The following is a 12,335-nucleotide window of genomic DNA, read 5'->3' as shown; positions in this document are numbered from 1 at the left end:
GAAGCTTTTTATCTCTCCTTCAATTTTCAATGACAGCCTAGCTGGATAGAGTATTCTTGGCTGCATATTTTTCTCATTTAGTGCTCTGAATATATCCTGCCAGTCCTTTCTGGCCTGCCAGGTCTCTGTGGATAGGTCTGTTGCAGTCTAATGTTTCTCCCCTTGTAGGTTACATATCTCTTCTCCCGAGCTGCTTTCAGGATTTTCTCTTTGTCTATGAGACTCGTAAGTTTTACTATTAGATGTCGGGGTGTTGACCTATTTTTATTGATTTTGAGAGGGGTTCTCTGTGCTTCCTGGATTTTGATGCCTGTTTCCTTCCCCAAATTAGGGAAGTTCTCTGCTATAATTTGCTCCATTATACCTTCTGCCCCTCTCTCTCTTTCTTCTTCTTCTGGGATCCCAATTATTCCAATGTTGTTTCGTCTTATGGTATTGCTTATCTCTCGAATTCTGCCCTCGTGATCCAGTAGTTGTTTATCTCTCTTTTTCTCAGCTTCTTTATTTTCCATCATTTGGTCTTCTATATTACTGATTCTCTCTTCTGCCTCATTTATTCTAGCAGTTAGCGCCCCCATTTTTGATTGCACCTCATTAATAGCATTTTTGATTTCTACTTGGTTGATTGTAGTTCTTTTACTTCTCCAGAAAGGGTTTCTCTAATAACTTCCATATTTTTTTCAAGCCCAGCTAGTATCTTTAAAGTGATGATTCTGAACTCTAGATCTGACATTGTACTAATGTCCGTATTGAGTAGGTCCCTGGCAGTCGGTACTACCTCTTGTTCTTTTTGTTGACGTGATTTTTTCCGTCTTGTCATTTTGTGCAGAGGAGAATAGATTAATGAGAGAACAAAATGCTAGCAGAGTAACAACGTCCCCAGAAAATATACTCTAAACAAATCAGAAAAAACCTGAAGCAGTGGGAAAAGAAAGGGAAAGAGAGAAGAAAGAAAAAGAAAAAAAAGAAAAAGATAAAGATAAAAACAAAAACAAACAAAACAACAACAACAAAAAAACCAGAATGTGATCAAATATGATCAGGCTGGTATATAGATCAGTGCCACACACTAGATTTGGGGTGTATTTTGGTCTTTTAGAAGAAAGTGCCTCCCAAAATTTTAAAGAAAGAAAAACTTATATATGTACAAAAATAAGGGTTGATATGATGAAGGGATGGAATATGACTGTAAAGATGGAAATTATAAAAAATTTTATAAAAGGAATTGATAAGAAGTTGTTTGAAAAAAGAAAGAAGAGGGGGCGCCTGGGTGGCTCAGTCGTTAAGCGTCTGCCTTCGGCTCAGGTCATGGTCCCGGGGTCCTGGGATCGAGCCCCGCATCGGGCTCCCTGCTCCACGGGAAGCCTGCTTCTCCCTCCCCCACTCCCTCTGCTTGTGTTCCCTCTGTCGCTGTGTCTCTCTCTGTCAAATAAATAAATAAAATCTTTAAAAAAAAAAAAAAAAGAAAGAAGAGGATTTAAAAAAAGGAAAAAAAAGGGAGAGGATGTGATCAGGCAGGGGAATAGAAAACACCATATACTAGAGATTTAGGGTATATTTTGATCTGTTAGAAGAAACTATCTCAAAATTTTAAAGAGAGAACAACTTATATATATAAGCCAATAATACGGGTAACTACTATGAAGGGATAGAATATGACTCTAAAAATGAAAAATAAAAATGTTTTTTTTAAAAAAAAGGGATTGATAAGATGTTGGTTGAAAAAGGGAAAAAGAAAAATTCAAAAAGAAAAAAAAAAGAAAAAAAGACAGTTAAAAATTAACTTTGAAAGAGTACAGAATCATGGTAAAAAAGCCATGAATTCTATGTGCAGTATTCCCCTAGCGCTGGAGTTCTGCCGTTCTCATTGATGGGTAAACTTGGTCTTGGCTGGCTGTTCTCGCTGATCTTCTGGGGAGGGGCCTGTTGCCGTGGTTTCCAAATGTCTCTGCCGGAGGCGGAATTGCCCCGCCCTTGCCCCCTCCCGGCTAAGTAACCTGCTCAGGTTTGCTCTCCGGGGCTTTTGTTCCCTGCGAGCTTTCCGTACAGCTTTGGAGGCGGAGAGTGAAAATGGTGGCCTCCCAATCTCCGCCACGGAGGAGCCAAGAACTCGGGGCCCGCTTCTCAGTGAGCCCCCAGAGAAAAGCCGTCAGTCACTCCCGTCTCCCCGGTCTCCAGCCGCACTCCGTGCTCATCCGGCCTGTGACCACGCGTTTCTATCTCTGGCACCCGACCCCGGGTGGAGTCTCCAAACCCAGCAGATCCCTGCGGCGCACTCCCGCGCGGCTCCTCCCAGGGAAGGAAGATGAGTCTCCCCGGATCTGCCGCTTGTTGGGTCCCTGCTGGAGGAGCAGGGGCCCGACTGTGCTGCGGATCATGGTTTATGGCAACCCCGAGCTGAGAGCCCGCGCCTGGGCTCCGCCTCTGCAGCCGGCTTCCCTGCTCCGATACCTGGGAGCTCTGCCGCACTCAGGCACCCCTGGTCTTTCTGTGACCCCGTGGGTCCTGAGACCACACTGTCCCGGAGGGTTCCACCCCCCGCTTAGCCACCAGAGTGACGTCCCTCAGCGGAGCCGACTTCTAAAAGTTCCGATTTTGTGCTCCGCGTCTCTATCACTTGCCAGAAGCGGCCGACGGAGGCCCCTCCCCCGCCGTCTATCCTCCCGAATATCGCCTCGGATTCACTTCTCCGCACGTCCTACCTTCCAGAAAGTGGTCGCTTTTCTGATGAGAGAGTTGTTGCTCTTCTTTTCTTCGATCTCCTGTTGAGTTTGTAGGTGTTCAGAATGGTTTGATCCCTATCCAGCTGAATTCCTGAGAGGAGACGAAATCCAGGTCTCCTACTCCTCCGCCATCTTGCTCTGCCCCCTCTTGGTAACATTTTTTAATAACAAGTTCAATTTCTTTAATACACATAAGGCTATTCAGATTTTCTGTTTTATCTGGCATCAATTTTGTATGTTGATTTTCTAAAGGAATCTGTCCATGTCATATAAGTTGTCAAATTTGTTGCCATGAATTTGTTCAAAATATTTTCTTAAAAATATTTCAGTGTTTGAGGAATCTATGGGGGTAATTTCATCATTCTTGATATGCCTAAGATTATTTTAATTTGACCTTTTCAAATTATCAGAAAGTAGTTCATTGGACAAATTTGATTTGGGCAGAATTTACACACAGAATCCGGAGTCCTATTTTCTGTCTGTCCCTCCCCTTTCTGGGATTCCTCCCTCAGTCCAAAACATAATACATTTTTTTTAAGTTTTTATTTAATTTCTAGTTAGTTACATATAGTGTAATATTGGTTTCAGGAGTAGAATTTAGTGATTCATCACTTATAAATAACATCCAGTGCTCATCACAAGTGCCCTCCTTAATACCCATCACCCATTTAGTCCATCCCCACCTACCTCCCCTCCAGCAACCCTCACTTTCTTCTCTGTAGTTAAGAGTCTCTTATAGTTTCCCTCCCTCTCTTTTTTTTCCTTCCCCCACGTTCATATGTTTTGTTTCTTAAATTCCAAAATCGTATGGTATTTGTCTTTCTCTGCCTGTCCTATTTCACATAACCTAATGCACTCTAATTCCATCCATGTCGGTGCAAATGACAAGATTTCTATTCCATCATATATATGTATGTGTGTGTGTGTACTATTCCATCATGTATATATAATATTCTATCATATATATGTAATATTCTATCATATATATGTAACATTCCATCATATATATATATATATATATAAACAATATTGGATATAGTACATCTCTACCCAGCATATATCACGATTCTTAGTCATTTGCCAAATGGCTGATCGATTCAATGAAACAATTGTAATTTAGAAAGCAAATAATTTAAAATTCCATTGAAAATTACTTATTTAGCATTTACTATGTGTCATGTACTATCATAATTTCTGGGACCATAAGGCAGAAAGAATAGGTGTAGTCATTGTTTTTGTAGAGTTAACTGTTTAATTAGTGGATCAGACATTTAAAAAAAAATAAGCCATAAAAATATACAATGCAGGGCGCCTGGGTGGCTCAGTTGGTTAAGCGACTGCCTTCGGCTCAGATCATGATCCTGGAGTCCCGGGATCGAGTCCCGCATCGGGCTCCCTGCTCGGCAGGGAGTCTGCTTCTCCCTCTGACCCTCCTCCCTCTCATGCTCTCTGTCTCTCATTCTCTCTCTCTCAAATAAATAAATAAAATCTCTAAAAAATATATATATATACAATGCAATCCCTGAAAGAATTATACAGAGCATCCTCAGATTATGGAAAGTTAATATTGCTTAGACAGGGGAGTCAAAATACATATTTTGCATCTCCAACATGCTAACTTTACCAAGAAATCCAATGATGACTTCTTACCCTCTTTCTTTCTCTGCATTTCCTTTTTGGAGTTCATATCTGTCAAGCTTTATGATAAACACAAGACTGAACACATACTGTTTACTGATCCAGGGGATATTCTGATTCATAGAATTCTCTTTTCTGTCATTCTCTTCAAGAAGAGGCATTGTTGACAGATGTGAGCCTTCTGGGGTCAGGTGGGAGCCTGAGAAACATAGAGAACCTCATGTGCTCAGTAAAAGCAGGTCCATGCAGTTTATCAAAAGACGAAATAGCTTTGATGTGAACCTTTAACAGAGAAGGGATGTGGAATTATACAATTATTGGTATATACTTTTTTCTTTACAGGACTATCAGACTACAAATTCTATACATTCCTTTATAACAGGCCATAATGTATGTGTATATATTCACAGATTGACATCAGCGTCCATCTGTCTGAAAGCAAAATAATTTGCTTCTAGGGCATACAACAAATATTTTGAGGTAGATAATTGACTGTAATTTTTTATTACAGAATTCATCCAGAGAAATGATGAAGTTTGTCAAAGTGTTGGATCCTGAGAGAAGACTGCTACTTTGTGACAGGTATGGACCCCAGTTCACAAACTCATATTTTTCTTTGTGTTTCTTTATGAATTAAATTGAGATTATTTCCATTGTAAGTCTTCATTATAACACTGTGGTGGCAGAAACTTAACCTCGGTCTATTTGAAGCTTTCTTTTTTTTTTTAAATTTTTGGCCGGAAGCTGGCTGCCTGAGTTTCATTTCTGAAGAGCTGGACATAACTTAAATTTAGGGTTGGGAAGGCAGATGGCTCCTATTCTCCAATTTGTACACATAGATCCTCATTCAGATATGCCAGGATCTTGAATTCTTATCTTTCACTTTTGAATGCTTTCTTTACTACATAAATTTACCACTTGGAGGCACTAGAATACTATACTGATTCTGTGCCCTGCTGGGACACAAGCATTTCCACCTGGGTAACTTTGTTCCAATTTGCCTACTCTGACCACGCAAGCTTTCCCTCTCTGATGTCTTACTGTCATCTAAAGACTTTGCTCTGGGAACAGGAAAGAGGCCTTTTTTTTTAAGCATCTCCCTGTAGGACTTATTGAAGACTATGCTGTCATCTGTTTTTTCATCCTGCCTTCACAGAAAAAAAATATTGTTTTCCACAATCTAGGCAAAAGGTGGTGTGGGGAGTAGGGAGAGGAGACTTGTTCATTTTCTGTGTCCATTTATTTCTTTTCTTCCTTTTTTTCTACACCTGATGTTTATAGTTTTCCTGAGGATTGTAGTTCTGAAATACAAAAACCTAGATACTTATTTTTTTCTTCTCTTTCCTGCTTTATTTGCTTTTTATATTTTAACTTAAGATAGTGAGTTGAGATGACAAAGCACTTGAAAGAGAATAAAGAAAGGGGAAATTTTTATACCAGGAGTAATGAAAAGGAACCTAGGTTACTTTTGAATTATAACTATCTTGCTATTTTTGAGATATTTGAATCCTACATTGGGCCAGGCTAGCCCAGAGGGATGTTCAGCCACAATTCTTACAAGAGTAAATTATAATTATTGGCCTCTTTCACTACATTTTAAGTGTGTATATTTTTGTTTATTCAATTGGAGAAAGTCGTGGGCATATAAAGTGTATATGTGCTAACACAGGGATGCAACACAATAATTCAAAAATTTTGAATTGGAAGTAGATTAATTGTGTGAACATATGAGATAAAAATGAACAATCTAGGATTCAGTTTACCCATGTTATAGATAATCGTTGCTATTAACTGAGGTGTGTGACCATGGATAATTCATTCTGTCTTCCTTATCCTCATCTTTTTTACATATAAAAATGATGGCTTGGTAAAACTGTGCTTGGTAAATCTTTATCAACTATACCTTTTATGAAAACCCCCAAGGTCCTTGCCAGCACTTAAGAAGTCTTTCCATTCCATAAACTGAAATGAAGACCAGAGGCAGTTATCAAGACACATGGGGTGTACGTCATTTTTATTGGAAAAAAGGGCATGCAGAGTGTCTATCAGATTGAATGGCAGGTGTAATTGCTTGCTCAATTCTGCAATTTCATCTCTTATTGCCAGTGATTTTTTTTTTCAATACCACCATTTGATTTTGAGTTTCCAGAGGAGAGAGACATGGTGAACTTTGTATGTGGCATACCAAAACACAATGTTACATGTAGGCATACTAGAAGAATATGGTTTGAGGCAAATTTTAGGTGCTAATATCTTTTATTTTGGTCTCCAGAGAATCGGTCCCTCCTTTTATCGTTCCTCCATGATAGAACAACAAACCAGAGGAAGTTGCTCACCTATAGGTTTTTGGTTGATTAACAAGGGAAGATCATAGGAAGACATGACCAAAATATTCCTTCGTTTGCACAGGATAGATTTGTCTGTCAAAGTCCTTTATGAACCTCCTTTTCTATCCCTATCCTCTAAGAAACATATTGGTGATAAGACTGGTCAGAACATACTGGAATTTGGCTGCAGTTAATAATGAATGGAATTATTGTCTCAAAGGTAAAAAAACAAAACAAACCAAAAAACCGAAAACCAAAAACAAAACCAGACTCCTCCCTAATTCTTTCATGCACCTCCTCTTTTTTTCATCCATTTGGTAAACAATCATTTTAAGTCCTGGACCAACAGAGCACAATGGCCAAACTGTCTTTTCCACTATTCGATTCCATTTACAGCTAAGCATATTGCTCTCAATTATTTAGACTGAGGGGAGAAAAAAGGTTGTAATTAGGCTTTGTTTTTGATCAGGGTTTCTACTCAGCCTCTTTAATTGGGATCTGAATTAAAATATTAGCCACTTAGACATCTATGGATAAAATGAGACTTTGATTCCCATTTGGCTCTTGTTTGTTGTATGTCTTCCTTTTTATGTGAGAGAGAACTGAATTTCACGATAGGATGCAGGTATTCTAATTCTTGCAATGATAACATCACGATAACAAAAACAACTCATAAGTCATGGCATTGTGAACAAAGCAGTCTTAGCGTCACACAGACCTAGGTTCGGTTCTTTCTTCTGACACTGTATATGTATATACAACATGCATTTTATTTTTGTAACCCACTACGAGTCAATTGCTGTTATAGTCACAGTTGATATGAAGGTAAATCAAGCAGTGAAAACCTGACTTTATTGTACTTATTTTACTAAAAGATAAATATGTATTTGCAAATTAATTCCTTGGTAGTAATAAATTCTAGGAAGAAAATAAAGCACTTATTACCTGCAGTAATTTAAACAAGTTATTTACCTTCTTAGAGCCTCAGTGTTATTGAAAATGACCTTTGGGTTGCCTTTTTATGTGGTAATGTTGGGATAAAACTAGCTAATAGACAGAAAAAGTTATTTGAAAACTCTAATGTAATGTTCCGTTGGGGGGAGAGAAAAAGTATCTAATCTCCTCTCTTTCATTCACATAAACATTGTAATTGTCCAGAAATGTCAGATTGCTTGTTTTTAACCATCTGTTCCATTTCTCTCAATATGGGCTCCACTTTGTCTCCCCTTTGAATAGGTAGCTTGTAACAAATCCCAACAAATGTTCACACAGATTTTTAATAATTTCAGCAATTCATTTGGAAAACCTTTGTATTACAAGCACAGACCTCAGGTACTCTGAGTTGGCAAAGTTTGGGGAAAAAAAAAACAAACATGCACACAAAAAAGAGCTGAAAATAAGCACAGGATGAGCATATTGGTCAAAATGAAGCCCCAGGCCCAGGCCATGGGACCAAGTTTGAACATGTGGGAGGTTTTGGCAGATGCTTAGGTACTTTCATATTCAACAGACTTTTTGCTTTTTGGTCCTATATCAAGAAAGATATCTGGAAATCTCAAAGTTGATGTTACTTATGTAGTGCTTGCATATCAAAGTAAGGTTCTTTTAGAAGTCACTGCATATTAAAATTTTAGAATTATTCTAAAACAAATTCCACCATAGGTTTCCATAGACATGGCTATGAATATTAGCTAGTCCTGCTTCTCCAAAAAAAATCTGATCATCATCTAAATGAAGCTCCCCAATTTTCTAATGATACTGTCAGTGTATCATACTCTTAGATATCCCTCTTGAGGAATTTCTTTCTCAGATCATGAGAATACACAAAAATGTGGAATCATCCTGAATTCAACTGTTTTTATTGTTACTTGGAGCCATCTGTTTTTATTGTCATTAGTAATAATATCTACAAATATTAAGTGCCTAATATGTACCAGAAATTAAACTCATCATTGTATGCATGTAATTTGTGAGCCCCAGTATACATCTTCAAGGTTACTTTTGTATATTAAAACTTTAAAAATATTGAGTTAAATAAGACATCAATTTATTTTTCTCACACATAACTTAAAACACAGAGGTAGGTTGTCCAAGCCTGATGTTGTGGGTCCTTGGTGTCACTGGGACCAGTCTTAAACTCTATTACCCTTAAGATGTGACCCGGGTTCTCATGATGAGATATGGTTGCTAGAACACCAATCACCCAATAAATGTTTAAGGTGGGAAGAAGTAGGAAAAGGGAAGGGCAAAACAAGACTGCCAATTGAATTCCCTTTAAAAAGAGTTTGTGGAAGTCCTACTTAATGACCATTGGCCATGCCAATCAGCTAGCATGTCTCAAAATGGAGATAGTTTTATCTGGGCATATTACCACCCATTGCGACATACGCATGCTTTTATTATTCAGTCAAAGAAGAAAGGATATTCACAGTCTCTACTCTGGCACAAATATACCCATTTCTCCCACAAAGAAATTGATATATCGTGGGTTAATTTAATGATATCTCTCACCATCCTCATAGCATGTATTCTCATAGGTCTGGAAATTTGATCAGGCCATTTTTTCACACATTCCAAGAATACCTATTCCCTCATGTTCTATGTTGTTTGATCTTACTCATATTTAAGATGTCCTCAAATATTCATTCTGCGAGTTATATATTAATTCTCCATGCCCAAATGAATTAATCATGGATCTATTGTTATGAAATTATTTGAAACTATATGCTTGTGCTCATCCTGTGTTTTATAATTACTGAGTAGATTTTTTTTTTTCTCATTCACCATAGTGAAGCTACTTAAAGTCCAAGTGTCTTATCCGTCATCATCATCACCATCATCATCCCTCTCTCTTGCCTGGTACCCTCCTTTTTAAAATTGAATAATATCCATTTTCCTGTTGCCATTGAATATCAAACTGATTTATAAGCCATGTAAACAAATCTAATTTTCTAGAAGTAATGTATGATGAAAAAAAATTACAGAATGCCCAATGAATTGAACTTCATAATTGTAATGATAATTTTTTTCATTGTTTTCCAAAATCTAATTCACTACTAAGAAGTAAATATTTGACAGCAATCAGTATAATTCTTAGACAGTAAGCATGAGAGAGATTACTTATTATCTTTATTTCTAAAACATTATATATTGCACATCCACATTATCTAAGAGTTCTGCTAGATTCTAAGAAAACAGAATTTCTTTTTTTTTTTTTAAAGATTTTATTTATTTATTTGAGAGAGAGAATGAGAGAGAGAGAGAGAGCATGAGAGGGGGAGGGGCAGAGGGAGAAGCAGACTCCCTGCCGAGCAGAGAGCCCGATGCGGGACTCGATCCCAGGACTCCAGGATCATGACCTGAGCCGAAGGCAGTCGCTTAACCAACTGAGCCACCCAGGCGCCCAGAAAACAGAATTTCTAATTTCATTCTCTTTCTTTGGCTCTCCAACATCAGGATTGACAGTCTTGATGGCCAATGTAGTTGCTTTTCCCAAAATGATTTTATTAGTCTTGGAGGGAATGGTGTGCCAGTTTTATCTAGTAAAAAAAAATGTATTGCATTTCTTGTTACTCAGTGTGGAGACCAGCAACTGCTGGTTGCTGCTGGGCACATGTTCTTTGTCACTGTGTTGTCTTTATAATCAACATTGGACTTTAAAATCTGGCTTTTGATTTTTTTCCCCCATGCATACTATTATCAATGCCTAGTTTTGACATAGTGGTTTGTCTAATGTCAGATGAACTTTCTATCCTTTACATGATATTAGATTTCAAAAGATGTTTAATTCTAGCTATCTTTTCAGATAAGAGATCACCACCACCTCCAAGGGCGGTGCAAAAGAAGATAAATAAATGATTTTGAATGAATACATGAATGAACTTATCATAATTGTATGATGCAATTTCTTAATATTATTTTCAAAAATTACTTTGCACAACAGCCTTATTGAAGTAAATTTGGATAATTTCAAAGATTTAACTGAAGGTAATGACACATTGCCAAATATTTGTTAAGCCATTAGTTTCATTATCTTGTAGTCATTCCTACAGACCCAGCGATGGTTATATTTTGGAGGAATTAACCTTCTGTTTTTCATGGCTGAGTTTGGCTCTGGGTATGTTCAAAGATATTTATGGCATAATGCCAATAAACAAATATGTATGAATGTTCAGCCTTTACCAGATAGATATGAGAATCAATAACTATGAAAGCAGCATGCTTCTAATAGCATCTTCATAATATGCCCAAGGCACCTTTGCTAAAATTATTATGCTTCTTAAAGAAGTTGCTGTACATACACTATGTTAGAATAGTCAGCAAGACTCTGGTCTCCTTATGGTATTTAAGCTCTAAAGAGTCCCAGTAGTTAATGTAAACAAGAAAACCCAAGCAAGGGAAACTGCATGTAATTTTTGATTATAATATGTCCTAGGAGAAGATATCTACTGAGACCTGTCAAACTAGGATCTATTTACCACCAGTGCTGTTAACAATTTTTTGCTTGATCTTCAGTTTGCAAACTTGATTCTAAAATTTTATCTTTTCCTGAATATTTGAATAACTAATTTTTTCAACCAAAGTACTTCATTATCTCACTCATCTACAAAAAGAGTGAAATAACAATAATAATAATATCCCTCTGTAATGTTAATTCTGTTTGCAAACTCACCCATGTGTGCAGTTGTATTTTTCTGTTTTTTGGGTGTTTTTTAACTCAAAGCTTTTTTTTTTAAATTTACTCCAGACCCTTTATAATTGGGAACGTGATTCTTCTATCTACCTAATTTCTCACATGCTTCTTTTTGCTTTCTTTCATCCTGAGGTTTCTTTCATTTATAAAAGAGTTAATGATTCTGTATTCCTTATGGTATTTGTAAGGAACAGACATGGTATTGCCTGTCAAGTGCTTAAAGCTATGCTGATCACTTGTCAGCTCTCCATTAACATTAGTTTCTGTCATTATGTATGTAAGCATATTTGTGTCTCTGCATGTGTTTGTGGAAATGGATGGTGTATGTATGAGTAGGGGTTGACAAGGGAAAGATAAACAGCAATAGAGATTTGGAGAAAACCTGGCTTCCCTTGGATAGTTCTGTAGTAAGTTGTAAAATTTCATTTCCTGTTTTAATAATTAATCCCATTATCTGTATGAGGGTAAAACAGATTTTTGTTACATTAGCTAATAAATAATACAGTATGACATAAATTAACTGTAATCGGGAAGAGATAGAAGGAAAGCCTTCCTTTAGTTATTACTTTCTTGGAAAAAGCTGAAGCCAGTTTGAAAGGCTGATGTAAGCACCATCACATATGACATCTGTATGTGTCGCAAAACTCTAGATACTTCACCAAGTTTTTTTTTCCTCAAGTACTTTTCATTTAAAAGTTTTAATAGAAAAATATGTTATTGCCATTTGCTCTTATCAGATAATCACTTTCATACTTTGGGGGGTTGATTCATACTTGACATTTTAGTGGTATTATAGTTGAGTTATTTTTTTTTTAAATTATATTAAATGAAAATCAGAAAAAAATGAAATCTAGTTCAAGTTCTGTCATTAATTCTGCAGCTGAGCAATGACTTAAATGGTCTTGTTGCATTATATTCTTTAGTGTGGCCAATTCAAAAGGCTTCGTATAGGAG

This window comes from Neomonachus schauinslandi, chromosome 16, assembly GCF_002201575.2.
Source record: "Neomonachus schauinslandi chromosome 16, ASM220157v2, whole genome shotgun sequence".
NCBI lineage: Eukaryota > Metazoa > Chordata > Mammalia > Carnivora > Phocidae > Neomonachus > Neomonachus schauinslandi.
This window is presented reverse-complemented; position numbering follows the sequence as displayed.